A 14,080-nucleotide genomic window follows, 5' to 3' on the forward strand; every position below is an offset into this window, starting at 1 on the left:
GCGTGATCTTAGCTCACCGCAACCTCCGCCTCCTGGGTTCAAGCGATTCTCCTGCCTCGGCCTCCCGAGTAGCTGGGATTACAGGCGTGCCCCACCACGCCCAGCTGATTTTTGTATTTTTAGTAGAGACGGGCTGTCACCATGTTGGCCAGGCTGCTCTCGAACTCCTGACCTCAGGTGATCCACCTGCCTCGGCCTCCCAAAGGGCTGGGTGTCACGCACATACATGTGAAGAGACCACCAAACAGGGTTTGTGTGAGCAATAAAGCTTTTTAATCACCTGGGTGCAGGCAGGCTGAGTCCGAAAAGAGGGTCAGTGAAGGGAGATAGGGGTGGGGCCGTTTTATGGGATTTGGATAGGTAGTGGAAAATTACAGTCAAAGGGGGTTGTTCTCTGGCGGGCAGGGGTGGGGGTCACAAGGTGCTCAGTGGGGGAGCTTCTGAGCCAGGAGAAGGAATTTCACAAGGTAATGTCATCAGTTAAGGCAGGAACCGGCCATTTTCACTTCTTTTGTGATTCTTCAGTTACTTCAGGCCATCTGGATGTATACATGCAGGCTTGGGCTCAGAGGCCTGACACTGGGATTACAGATGTCTGCTGCCACACCTGGGTAATTTTTGTATTTTTAGTAGAGACGGGGTTTCACCATGTTGGCAGGCTGGTCTCGAACTCCTGACCTCAGGTGATCCGCCCACCTTGGCCTCCCAAAGTGCTGGGATTACAAGCCTAAGCCACTGCACCCAGCCCAGCTTCCTAAAATGTAGACGATCTACAAGAATTCCTTTGAGAAACTGACAAACTGTGCATTTGGAAAACGATCCCAGCGTCACTCCCCGATCCCCACACCCCTGGCGAGGTTGAACCCCACCACTGCTTTGTTGGTCAGGAGCCCCCAGGCCCACATCGTGTTAGCAGAGCCTCAGTGCAGTTTCCCCAAACGTCTACCTCTGGCTGTGGTGTTCTACCCATGGCATGTGGGATGTAATTTGAGACCTGACCTACGGCTTGCTTTGTTAGAAACGTATTGAGTTACAACAGGGAGTGACTGAGTTTTCCTTTGTAATTGCCAGCTGAGAAATGTACTGTACCTGTGTTTTAGGAAGTCTGGGGACTCTCAGAGAACATGGTCCACCCTGGGGGTTCTAAACTGAGGTGACCATGTCCTGGAGGGACATAGTTCGCTCTGGTGAGGAGAAGGGCGGGTGTGAGGGGCACTGAAGAAGGCATGGCCCTGCCCTGGGAAGTCTGGGGGGATGTGGCCTTATTCTAGGGGATCTGATGGAAATTTGGTCATTAAAAGCCAACAGGCATCCTGCTGGGAAAATAAAAACCAGGTGGCCATGTTATTGGAAAGGGGTCCCGATCCAGACCCCAGGGGTTCTTGGATCTCGTGCAAGAAAGAATTCATGGCAAGTCCACAGAGTAAAGTGAAAGCAAGTTGATTAAGAAAGTAAAGGAATAAAAGAATGGCTACTCCATAGACAGAGCAGCCCCGAGGGTTGCTGGTTGCCCATTGTTACGGTTATTTCTTGATTTAGTCTTGATTTATTATTTAGTTATGCTAAACAAGGTGTGGATTATTGACGCCTCCCCTTTTTAGACCATATAGGATAACTTCCCAACGTTGCCATGGCATTTGTAAATTGTCATAGCGCTGGTGGGGGTGTAGCAGTGAGGACAATCACAGGTCACTTTCATGGCCATCTTGGTTTTGGTGGGTTTTCCCGACTTCTTTACTGCAGTCTGTTTTATCAGAAAGGTCTTTAGGACCTGTATCTTGTGCCGACCTCCTCTCTCATCCTCTGACTTAGAATGCCTTAATTTACCGGGAATGCGGGCCAGCGGGTCTCAGCCTTACTTTACCCAGGTCCTATTTAAGATGGAGTTGCTCTGGTTCAGATGCCTCTGACAGCCATTCTGAGTTCTGTCTGCATTGTTGCTTTGTTGGAGGAGTGGAGGGGCTGGGGAGATTGTGATTCACTCAACAGCCATTCACTAGTTTCCCTTGTATGCCAGGGGTCAGTGAGCCTCAGTTTCTCCTCCTGCTCCCAGCAACCTTGCCACTCACCCCAAAGAGCTAGGAAGATATTTAAAAAGAATAATAACAGTCACAAGGTTGCTTTCAGTTCCTGCCAGGGTCTCAGTCTTCAGAAAAGCTGAATATGAAAAGTACTTCCATGTCATTGTGGTGCCGCTCAGAATCAGACATATTTGACCCATCTTACAGAATTAGTGCAACTACATCAGGAACCCAAGCCAAGTTTTGCATTCCTGTTTAGCATTTATATCTACATAGTCCTTTTCAAATATAGAAAAGCTTTCTGGATGTTACTTGGAACAGATAGCTCCATATGTGGTTATAAGTTGGCATTCTCCCAGCTGGGTTGAAGGAGAAATGTACAGCTACTCTGCCACAACAGTTATTTCATACATAAAATCACAGCCATGATTAGCAATGATGGTGAAGGCTATTCATTTTATATTCAGAAATAATTATTGTGAACATTCAGATAGCAGCATAAGTAGGGAGATGGACTTTAGTTTCTGCATAAAAAGTAACACTGTTTCAATCCTGCAGTTATGAAGCGAGGAGCTGTTTTGGCTCTTGCCGCATGACAAACCACCCAAAGCTAGTGGGTACAGTAAATGCTCATGGATTCTGCGGCTCAGAAAGTTGGACAGGGAACAGCAGGCACAGCTTGTCTCTGCTCCCTGATGACCAGGTCCTTAGCTAGAAAGCCTAAAGGAACAGGGACTGGAATAGGGAGGCTTCTTTTGTTTGTTTGTTTTGAAACAGGGTCCCACTCTGTCGCCCAGGCTGGAGTGCAGTGGTGTGATCATGGCTCACTAAAACTTCTACCACCTGGGCTCAATCGATCCTCCCAACTTAGCCTCCCAAGTAACTGGGACTACGGGTGTGTGCCACCATACCCAACTAATTTTTTTTTTTTTTTTGTAGAGATGGGACTGGTTGCCCAGGCTGGTCTTGAACTCCTGGGCTCAAGTGACCCTCCTGCCTCGGTATCCCAAAAGGAGGCTCTTTACTCACAAGTCTAGTATCCGGGCTGGGATCACTCAAAAGCTGGGCTCAGCTGGTACTCTGGACTCATTGTCTGTCTGGCTAACTTGGGCTTCCTTCCAATATGGCTACCCAAGGACATTTGAACTTCTCACGTGGTGGCTCATGGCTCCAGAGTGAGCATTCCAGCAGACACTGGCCTTTACACCCCAGCCTCATTTCTGCTCCACTCTGTCAGCTGAAGCAATCACAAACCTGTCCAGACCCTAGAGGAGGAGATGGAGACCCCACCCTTTGGTGGTGGAAGGCAGGTCAAAAAATTTGGGGCCACATCTTAAAACTGCCCTAGGAGCTTATGGACTATCGGAGCAAATTAACAGCTGACAAAGCAGAGAAATCATCCCTCAGTAAGGTGTTCAACCTGAAATATTTCCCTGCTAAAATTGTGGATAATAAAATTATGACAGTAATAACTGTTTAGAACACTTTCACGTTTGTTCTTACATTACAGAAGTTCATTCTCAGAAGGTGATAGTCAGCTTTGGGCAAATCTTTAATTTAATACTTCACTAATTAGCATTTGGCCACAATGCCTGTTTCACTTCTAAATAATAATAATAATTTATATTAATAAACATATCCATGCATTTTTTTGAGCACTTCCTATGTGACAGGTACTGTACTGAGAGTTTTATACATGTTACTTCAGTATTTCCCCAAATTCAGACGTTTGAAAGTATCTGTCTTAATTTTTGCTATTCATTCATTCAAATAATATTTATTAAGCACCTATTATGTGCCAGACACTGTTCTAGGAATTGGAGAAATATAGGGGACAGGACAAACCAACTTTATGGAGCTTAGGGGCAAACAAATACCGCTGGTACTACTTGTATTGTTTTATTCAAATTATCTCTTTTCCTTTTGTGTGTGTGTGTGTCTTTTTTTTTTAAGCTTAGCCTTGACTTTATTTATGTATTATTTTTATTGATTTATTTATTTTGAGACCGGGTTATGAGACTGGCTAATTTTTGTACTTTTGATAGTGATGGGGTCTCGCTATGCTGCCCAGGCTGGTCTCAGACTCCTGGGCTCAAGCGATCCACCTGCCTTGGCCTCCCAAAGTGCTAGGATTACAGGCATGAGCCACTGTGCCCTGGCAGCCTTGACTTTAACAATAATGTTTATGAAACTGTGGGTTTGAGGCCGGGTGCAGTGGCTCATACCTGCAATCCCAGCACTTTGGGAGGCCGAGGTGGGTGGATCACGAGGTCAGGAGATCGAGACCATCCTGGCTAACACGGTGAAACCCCGTCTCTGCTAAAAATACAAAAAAATTAGCCAGGCATGGTGGTGGGTGCCTGTAGTCCCAGCTACTCAGGAGGCTGAGACAGGAGAATGGCGTGAAGCCGGGAGGTGGAGCTTGCAGTGAGCCGAGTTTGCGCCACTGTACTCCAGCCTGGGCGACAGAGCGAGACTCTGTCTCAAAAAAAAAAAAAAGAAACTTTGGGTTTGATGTGGCGGTGGCAGATATATGTTTTTCAATATAAATCAAAACAAATGTATTAAATAAACAAATGCTAGTGAAATAATAACAATTCCTTCTTCACTGCCATCTTGTACTCTCCCGGGGTTTCCCGCCAGCAGCCCATGTGCCGCCCTTTGGGAAACACTTGTTTCATCGCCATGCAAGCTGGGAAGGAGGGTCTGTGGGGTTTGCTGTCCTACAGAGGGGCTGCATATCCCGTCCAAGGTCCACCTCCGAGGGGCAGGGCTGGCGCTGGGGCCTGGGGCTGGAACAGCTCGGGATATGGCACTGAGCTCTCATTCCCAGCCTCTCTCTGCTGAGCAGGTTCGGACACTTTCTCCCTGGCGGGGTGGTGGGGGGGTCCCTGGACCCCTAGGGAAGTGCATGTGTCCAGATGCTGGGGGTGTTCTGGAGAAAAAGATGGGATGCCTTAACCCAGACACTCCTTGGACTGGTGGTGCAAAAAGGAGCCTTCGAATCAGGACTGGGCCCAGGTGTGGCAGGCCAGGTCTCACTAACGCAGGCCTCCATAACAACTGTTTCAGCACCGACTGAGTGGCTAAGTCAAATATTAAAAGCTGATAGAGCCAGTGCCCTATACAAAAGCTGGAATGTAACAAAAGCCTACCAAGAGTTTTGCTCAGGCCTTTCCTGGGCTTTAAAGCATGACAAGATAAAGAATGAATTCTTAACAGGACCCTTTTAGGATTAAACAAGTTTAATTGGGGGTCTGAAGAAACTACACTTACACACAGGCATATAGCTTAGAAGGTATATAAGCTCTGGAAAACTTTGTAATTTTGAGTTGGTCTGGGGACAATTTCCAGGCTTTCACCCTATAACCAGTTACAGAAATAAAAACTCCCTTTTCGCCGGGTGCGGTGGCTCATGCCTGTAATCCCAGCACTTTGGGAGGCCGAGGTAGGCGGATCACCTGAGGTCAGGAATTCGAGACAAGCCTGACCAACATGGAGAAACCCCGTCTCTACTAATAATACAGAAATTAGCCAGGCATGGTCGTGGGTGCTGGTAATCCCAACTACTTGGGAGGCTGAGGCAGGAGAATTGCTTGAACCCGGGAGGCAGAGGTTGCCGTGAGCCGAGACAGTGCCATTGCACTCCAGCCTGGGCGATAGGGCGAGACTCCGTCTCAAAAAACAAAAACAAAAACAAAAAAAACCTCCCTGTTCTCCCAGTTTATCTGCATCTCATCACTGGGCCATGAGAAATAGCAGCCTAATCCTCAGTTTGGTCCAGGAACACAGGTGACCCTCTGTCCCATGTGGTTTGACCAGGTAAAGGGCTGTCTGGGGTTTGAGGGTCTGGAGTACCCCTTTGGGACACTGCTTTGAAGATGGAGTCCCCAGTGCCTAACTCTGAGCCTCCTCCACCAGGGTGGTCCGTGAATCTCACAGGTGCGCAGTAACGAGCCCCCTTGCCTGTATGCTCCTCCTCCCCCTCTCCCCGTTCATGTCTCCAGGCGAATCTCCCCTTCTGGGTCCAGTAACACTCCTAAATGCCTGACCTTGACTATCCACCATGGCAGCCCCAGCCATGCCCTGCAGATGCCCACGCCTGGGCCCCCGGGGCTGGCCTGCAGCCTATGAGTCTCCCCAGCCACACATCTTGGCCCTGCTTGATGCACACACACTCCGTTCCCAGACGCTGTGCGCTCATCTCTAACCTGCTCCAAGAGAACCAGCAGGGCCCCATGGGAAGAGGCTCCCTGCATGTTCAGCTGTCTGTCAGCAGCGGCCCTTCACCAAGCAGTGGCTCAACTTCCCCACTGTGGATCGCTTGACTTGTGCCCAGCCTTGCTAATGGGTGGGGGGTTCCTCCAGGTTCTGGCAACCCGGCCCCCTGGGAAAGCCCTGGAAGATTTCCATCCCCTCTTTCCTCCCTTGCCCTGCCCACCAACCCCAGACCTGGCCCAGCCTCAGGCAGACCGGATGGGAACCAGGATCCCTGGGAGACCCCCAGGCCCCCTGGACCCTCAAACAATGGAAGGTGAGCTCCAGCCGCCCCGTCCCCACCCTGGCCCCACCTCTGCCCTGGTATAAGCCCGCCTGGCCCGCAGCACCTGCAGCCACCATGGGGATACTGTGGCTTCTGCTGGTGGGTGAGTAGGAGTGGGGACTCTGGAAGGGGGTCGACTATGGCACGTGGGCCCCAGCCCTTAGCTGACATCCTTCCCCTCAGTCCTACAGAACCAAGTGACTTGGAGCAAGGAGATCAGAGGTGAGAATGGATGTGCTCCCTAACCTGGAGAGAGGACAGGGCCATGTGGACAGGCAGGGAGGGCTCCAGGGGTCTGAGGAGCCATGGCCCCACCCTGGAGTCCCTCAGGGGACCTGGAGCTTTCTCTTGGGGACTGAGGGGACACAGCCCTGCCCTGGGGCTCTGAGGGGAGCCTCAGTGGTCTCGTGTCCCCAGCCTCGCTCCTGTACCCCTACGGGCTGGAGCGTGGGGATCAGGCCCTCCCTGCAGAGGATGATGACTTCTCTGAGGAGCTGCGTCTGCTGGAGCCCTTCCTGCTCTTCGAAGCCACACACGGGACGGCCTATGTGAGTGCCCTGGCCCTGACCGTGCGGTCCCTGGGCTCTCTCTCTTCTCCCCACCCCACTCTTGACTCGGAGCCTGTCTATATCTATAGCTCCTGGCTCCTTCTGGCTTCGTCCTCCGTCTTCCTGGGGCGGGCCCTGTCCCTCTTCTGCCCCCTGCCCTGCCAACACCCCCTGCGGGTCTTGCCCTTCCTCACTTCCCCCAGTTCTGCACCAATGGGCTGGTGTCCTTTGGGGAGGCTGTGGCTCTCTTCACACTGGAGGCGTTTCCCCAGGAGATGGGCCAGGCCTTCGCAGTCCCGTTCTGGGCCGATGGGTCCACACTGAGCAGGGGCCAGATGTGGTACCGGCAGAGCCGCCAGCCAGAGCTGCTGCAGCAGGTGACCTGAGACCTGGCCTCAGCCTTCCCCCATGCCCTGCCCATCCCTTGCGCCCTGCTGGTGGCCATGTGGGACCAAATTCCATTTTACGGGGCACTTGGTCCCCAGGTGAGGAAGTGGGTGGCAGAGAAGGGCCCAGGCTGAGGCTGTTTGGCCCAACCCCTTGGGAAGAAGGGCTTGGATTCCTGGGTAAGGAGGAGACACCATAGAGGAGAGACGGAGATGGGGGAACGAGGGAGAGATAGAGGGGGCGGGAAGAGAGAGACAGAGAGACGGAAGCATGGAGATGCAGCGAGGTAGAGAAAACGGGTGAGAAAGAGGGAAGACACGAACAGGGAGAGAAATGGTGAGAGAGAGGAGGCAAGACAGCAAGCGAGAGGAGTGAGATGATCAGATGGAGAGACAGAGAATAGGAAAAGGAGAGAGAGACGGAGAGAGAGAGGGGATGAGAGCAGAGCAGAAAAATCGAGACTGGGGGATGTGAAAGGAAGGCTGGCACGGGTGCCAGCGGAGGCAGCTGTGGACATGGTGTGGACAGGGGCCTGGGAGGTGGCGTGGATGGGGGTCTGGGATGTGGCATGGGTAGGGGCCCGGGATGTGGCATGGATGGGGGCCCAGGAGGTGGCACAGCTGGAAGCAGCCAGCTTAGTGGTGCAGATGGAGCTCGGTTGAGGACTGGGCAGTGAGGAGGGTCCTGGGTGCCCCTGGACCAGCCCACGACACCCTGGCTCCTGGCGCTTGCCCTGCAGGTGAACACCTTCCAGGAGGTGCTGGCCCTGGGCAGCGGCCCCTCCTGGGTGCTGTTTCACTACAAGGACATCCAGTGGACCATGGGGGTGGCCAGCGGTGGGAGCCCCCACCACGGCCTGGGGGGCATTGCGGCCCAGGTGAGTGGGGAACCCACAGGGGCCTCCCTGGGTCCTTGGGGAGGGTGAGGACGCAGGTGGGCTGACCCTGTTCCAAATGACACCCCCAGGCAGGCTTCAACAGCGGCCGACAGAGGGACTACTTCACCCTTCCTGGCTCCCAGACCTCAGGCATCCTGAATGTGGCAGACACCAGCAATGTGGGCATCCCCAGGCACTAGGCCTTCTGCATCAACAGCTTTGCAGTCCCCAACGGCTGCACCTACAATGGTGAAGGGTGGAGAACCTGCCCCAGACCTGCCTGCTCCCAGGGCCCAGCCACAGAGCCCAGGAGCCCAGGCCCCACCCTCTCCTCCTCCAAGACCCAGGAGTCCAGTCAGCCCTCAGTCCATTCTATCCTTAGATCCAGGAATCAGAGGCCAGGCGGGGTGGCTCATGCCTGTAATCCCAGCACTTTGGGAAGCCGAGGAAGGCAGATTACCTGAGGTTGAGGGTTCGAGGCTTGACCAACATGGAGAAACCCCGTCTCTGTTAAAAATACAAAATTGGCCGGGCATGGTGGCACATGCCTATAATCTTAGCTACTTGGGAGACTGAGGCAGGAGAATTGCTTGAACCCAGGAGGCGGAGGTTGCAGTGAGCCAAGATCGCGCCATTGCACTCTAGCCTGGGCAACAAGAGCGAAACTCTGTCTCAAATTAAAAAAAAAAAAAAAAGATCCAGGAGTCAGAACCCCCAGTCCCCACCTTCCCCAGGACCTGAGGTTCAAGCCTCAGCCCCAGACAACCCCACCGCAGCCCACTCTCTCCACAGCCCAGTTCCTGCCCCTCGGTGCCTCTTTTTGGAACAGCAGTGCCTGCAGCCACCACACTGTGGGCAGGAAGGCCGGGTGTGGTGCTGGCCAGAGGGCTGCCAGGTGGGGCAGCAGTGTATGCCTGCACACCCCTTCCCACACTGCTGGGCCCCTCGTGGCCCCTCCTGCCACCTGGGTCCCCAAGGCCACCCGCACACACTCTCCAGATGGCAGCTGCAGCTCCAGCCCTGCCACTTCGTCCTGGCCCTGCTTCCTGGCATCTGCGTGGAGGTGGAGTTGAGTAGGGGAGGCCCGGTGGCAGAGGCCCTGGTGCGGCTGGTCATCCATGGCTGGGATGTGGTAGTGAGATCACATGGCCCAATAGAACACATCCTGGTGAGTGGGGCTGGGAGCTGGGCTGGAGGATAGAACCTGGACAGCCGTGGAGTCGCAGACACACTAAGTGCCCACAGCCCCAGAGACTGCCACAGAGACTGGCGGGCAGAGTCAAATGTTAGATGGACAGGCAGGCAGACAGACAGACAAAATGAATAACAGGCAGAGAGACGGACAAGAAGACAGACCAGCTGGCCAATGGACAGGAAGACAGGAGGGTTGGACAGATGGACATGTTGATGGAAAGACAGACAGAGTGACGTTGGGATGACCAGAGCAGGTGGCAAGACAGACGGCAGAAGGGGGCTAGATGGACAGAAGGACACATGGCGAGCAGATGGCGAAGCACTTGGTGGACTCGCTGAGGCTGACGATGGTCGCAGGCAGACAGAGCCTCCCGGGCTCTCATCCTAGCCATGGACCTCACATTGCCCACCGATGCAGCCCTCCGGGGCCTCAGCGCCACCTGTCCCCTTGACCCCACCTTTCTCTGTTACACAACCCAGTTTCTGCCGCCCACCCTCTGGTTTCCTGACTGGTTGACCTCACTGGCCGCCCCATCTGCTGAGCCTACTGAGCCTATGGTGCTTCCCCACTTCTTACCTTCTGGGACATCAGGCTCCCTCTCAAATCCCTGCTTGTCTACACTCATACCTCCTGCGCTCCTTCCTCCAATACCCCACAGGTGAACCACACCTCTCCACTTGCACTCACCCCTGCATGTAGGCAGCAGAGCACACCTGGGCTGGTGTCGTACCTGTGACTGTGAACTTGAAAGGACCTTCCTTCCACCTCCCTGGCACCCTCACTCACCTCCTCTCCCTGGCCACCTGTTCACACCTTCTCCTCTCCCTTTAGACCAAACCTCCTCCCTGGAACTCATTCTCAGCCTATGAGATCGCTTCCTACTTCACTGGTAGCATCAGCTGGAACCTGCCAGGCACTCCCCAACCCTCCACCTACAGTCCAGGCTACTATGATGGAGGGTGGTCTGTGCTCCTTCCTGGCTCAGCCACCTCTGCGACAGTTCCTGCATCTCCCAGCAATGCTTCCTCTCCCTCTCCTCTATATCCGTGCTTCTCAAAGTGCAGCTATTAGGCCAGCAGCATCAGTAGCACCTAGGAATGTGTTTGAAATGCAAATTCTTGGGTCCCACCCCAGACCACCACTCTGGGTAGGGACATGCAATCTGGATTTTTTATTTTTTATTTTTTTGAGATAGGGTCTCCGTCACTCAGGCTGGAATGCAGTGGCACGATTTTGGCTCAGTGCAACTGCCTGCCTTGGCTTCCCAGGATAATGGGATTACAGGGAGTGCAGGCCAGCACTCCCGGCTTGCAGTCTGTTTTTGCTAGCCCTTCCGGGGATTCTGAGGCATGCTGAGCTCCAATGAGCTTCACCATCAATTTGCTATTTTTTTTTTCTTTTTGAGACAGAGTCTCGCTCTGCTGAAGTGCAGTTGTGCAATCTCGGTTCGCTGCAACCTCCGCCTCCCGGGTTCAAGCGGTTCTCCTGCTTCGGCCTCCCAAGTAGCTGGGATTACAGGTGTGTGCCACCACGCCTGGATAATTTTTGTATTTTTAGTAGAGATGGGGTTTCACCATGTTGGCCAGGCTGGTCTCAAACTCCTGACTTCAAGTGATCTGCCCACCTTGGCCTCCCAAAGTGTTGGGATTACAGATGTGAGACCCTGCGCCTGGCCAATTTGCCCTTTTCTACCAGATCCTTCTCACTGCATTCCAATAGGCTACAATTTGTGCCATCTTCAAAAACCTTTCTCCTCAATCCTTCCTCCGCCTCTAGCCACTGCCTCATTTCTGAGATACCCTGTACAAGAAAAGCACACAGAAGAGTTGTCAGGCTCACTGCCTCCAATGCCTCTTTTCTTTCTTTGAGAGACAGGGTCTCACTCCATAGCCCAGGATGGAATGCAGTAATGCAGTCATGGCTCACTGCAGCCTTGACCTCCAAGGCTCAATTGATCCTCCCACCTCAGCCTCCTGAGTAGCTGGGACCACAGGCGCACATCACCACGGCTGGCTATCAGTTCCTCTCTTTTCATTCTCTCTTTCGGACCCTCTCTAGTCAGGCTTTTTCCGCCTTCAACTTCATGCAGCCAAAACCACTCTCGATGAGGTCCCCCCAGGACAGTAGTCAATCTTCAGGCCACATCCTGATTGACCGCCAGTTATGTCTGACACAGCCCTGTCCCTCCCTTCTCCATGAGACACTCTTCCCAACTTCCAAGACCCCACACTCTCCCGGTTTTCCTCTAGCCATGCGTCCCCATCAGCCCACATGCTAAACACTGGAGTGCCCAGGGCTCAGCCTGCCCTCCTCTCCTCCCCACCTTCACCCATTCCTGGGCACTCACCCAGGCTTTCTGATGGAAACACACCAATCTGCTCCTACTTTTCCTCTTAAGAATTTTACCTGACCAGGTGCGGTGGCTCATGTCTGTAATCCCAGTGCTTTGGGAGGCTGAGGTGGGAGGATCGCTTGAGTCTAGGAGTTCCAGACCAGCCTGGGCAACATAGTGAGAACCCATTTCTACAAAAATTTTAAAATTTGCCAGGTGTGGTGGCCCGTACCTGTAGTCCCAGCTACGTTTCGGAGCCTCATGGCATCTTCTCCTTCTTGCTGACAAGTGCATTTCTATCTGAATGCCTCTTGCTGGAAGCCTGCGCCATCACACTCACCCCATGCCAAGTCCCCGACCCCACAGCAGGGCCACATTCTGCACCTCGGGCCGCAGGAGCTGAGCCCCAACTGCCGTGAGCCGTGTGAGTGCAAGGAGGCTGGGCAGCCACCCCACTGCAGCCCCCAGGCGTGTGAGGACGGGGAGGCCTGCCTCCTGCTCACCGGGGCCTGGTACTGTGGGGTCCGGAGAGGTAGCAGCTGGGTGTCAGGTGACCCCCATTACCACACCTTCAATAGCACAGCCCTCACAGCCCAGGGTGCCTGTCACTATGTGCTGAGCCGCACCTGTCAGGCTGGCCTGAGGGCACAAGCTTTCACAGTGTGGGTGGACAATGAGTACCTAAGCCCCACGGCCCTCATGACTGGGGCTCGGCGGATCGAGGTGGACGTGCACGGGGTGAAGGTGATGATGGAGGCTCAGACCCCCGGGAGGGCACAGGTGAGCTTGGGCAGGGGCTGGGATCAGGCCCCAGAAGGGCGGGCTTAGACGCAGGAATCCGGGGAGGACCCATTCACATCCTAGGAAGACTTGAGGGGACACAGCCTCACCCCAAAGGTTCTCAGGGATTCCCAGACCCACCTAGGGGTGTTTGATGTGGACATGGCCCCGGGTGTGTCTCCAGGTTAACAGGACCCAGGCCCACCTGCCCCTACGCCTGGCTGGCGGCCAAGTGCACGTCTATTTCAGCGATTCTGGGGCCATGCTGGAGACTGACGCTGGCCTCTTGGTCTCCTATGACTGAAGCCACCGTGTATCCATTATGGTGCCTGAGACCTACGCTGGCACCCTCTGCAGCCTGTGTGGGGACTTCATCAGGGACCCCCATGATGACTTCCATGCCCCTGATGGCTCGCTCCTGCCTGACCCGGAGGCATTTGCACTCAGCTTGAAGGACCTGGATTCCCCAGCCAGTTGCTCCATCGTGGGCACTGCCCCTCTGTGCCCCCACGACCGAGAGGGCTGGTACCAGTCACTGGCTTTCTGTGGGCTGCTGGGTGCCCATGATGGGCCCTTCCAGGCCTGTGATGAGCTGGCCCAGGCCTAAGTCCACATGGAGAACTGCATCCGCGACCTCTGTGCCACAAGGGGTTCCCGGCAGATCCTGTGCGAGGCTCTGGGGAGCTATGTCCAGCAGTGCCAGCAGCACGGCCTCCTAGTGAGGCCCTGGAGACACCTGGTGGACTGCGGTGAGTGGCATCCTCTCCGTGCCAGCCAGCACGTTCTGCCGGCCAGGTCCAGAAAACCAGTTCCGCCCATTTTGTGGGGTTGCATAATTAATGATCTCAGAGTAGCTACTTCAGGCCTGGCCCAGTGAGGCGCTCGACATCACTGGCCTTGGTTTCATGCTTCCCACCAAATTGGCTCCACATCCAGACAGGCTCACCCTGACCACAGTGGCTCCACACCTTGCAGCCACTCAAGTTTCTCAGCCCAGCAGGAAAGAGAGCTCCGTGGGTCTCAGAAGCTCCAACACGATTTGCACTGCGTCTCTGTGGCTTCAACTGACTCCTTCTTGTACCTCTCACTGTGGCCAGGGGAATGTGAGTCTCCGATTGACTTCTGCCTGACCGCGGGCTCTGCCCTTGGGGAGACTGCCCAGGCAGAAGTTGGGATGAGGTTAGCAGTGGGCAGTAGTACTGGCTGGTGCCCAAAGGACAAATGTCTGCGGCCTCTCACCCTTGTCCTGCTGCCAAGCGATCTTTGTCAAGAGCATTAAGCAGTCTTTCAAACATTTTTGTTGGAGACCCACAATACAAAATATAGTTCATTTCAGGATCTAATTCTATTAGTTTTCTATCTCTTGCTGCTGTAACAAATTGCAACAAACTCAGCAG

At 54.0% G+C, this 14,080-nt stretch overlaps 1 pseudogene; it reads right to left on the reverse strand.

The window, feature by feature from the left end:
- Positions 1-6,510: 6,510 nt before the first annotated feature.
- On the reverse strand, positions 6,511-8,791 carry LOC107969730 (uncharacterized; annotated as a pseudogene).
- Positions 8,792-14,080: the final 5,289 nt, after the last annotated feature.

The sequence above is a fragment of the Pan troglodytes genome, chromosome 20, assembly GCF_028858775.2.
Source record: "Pan troglodytes isolate AG18354 chromosome 20, NHGRI_mPanTro3-v2.0_pri, whole genome shotgun sequence".
NCBI lineage: Eukaryota > Metazoa > Chordata > Mammalia > Primates > Hominidae > Pan > Pan troglodytes.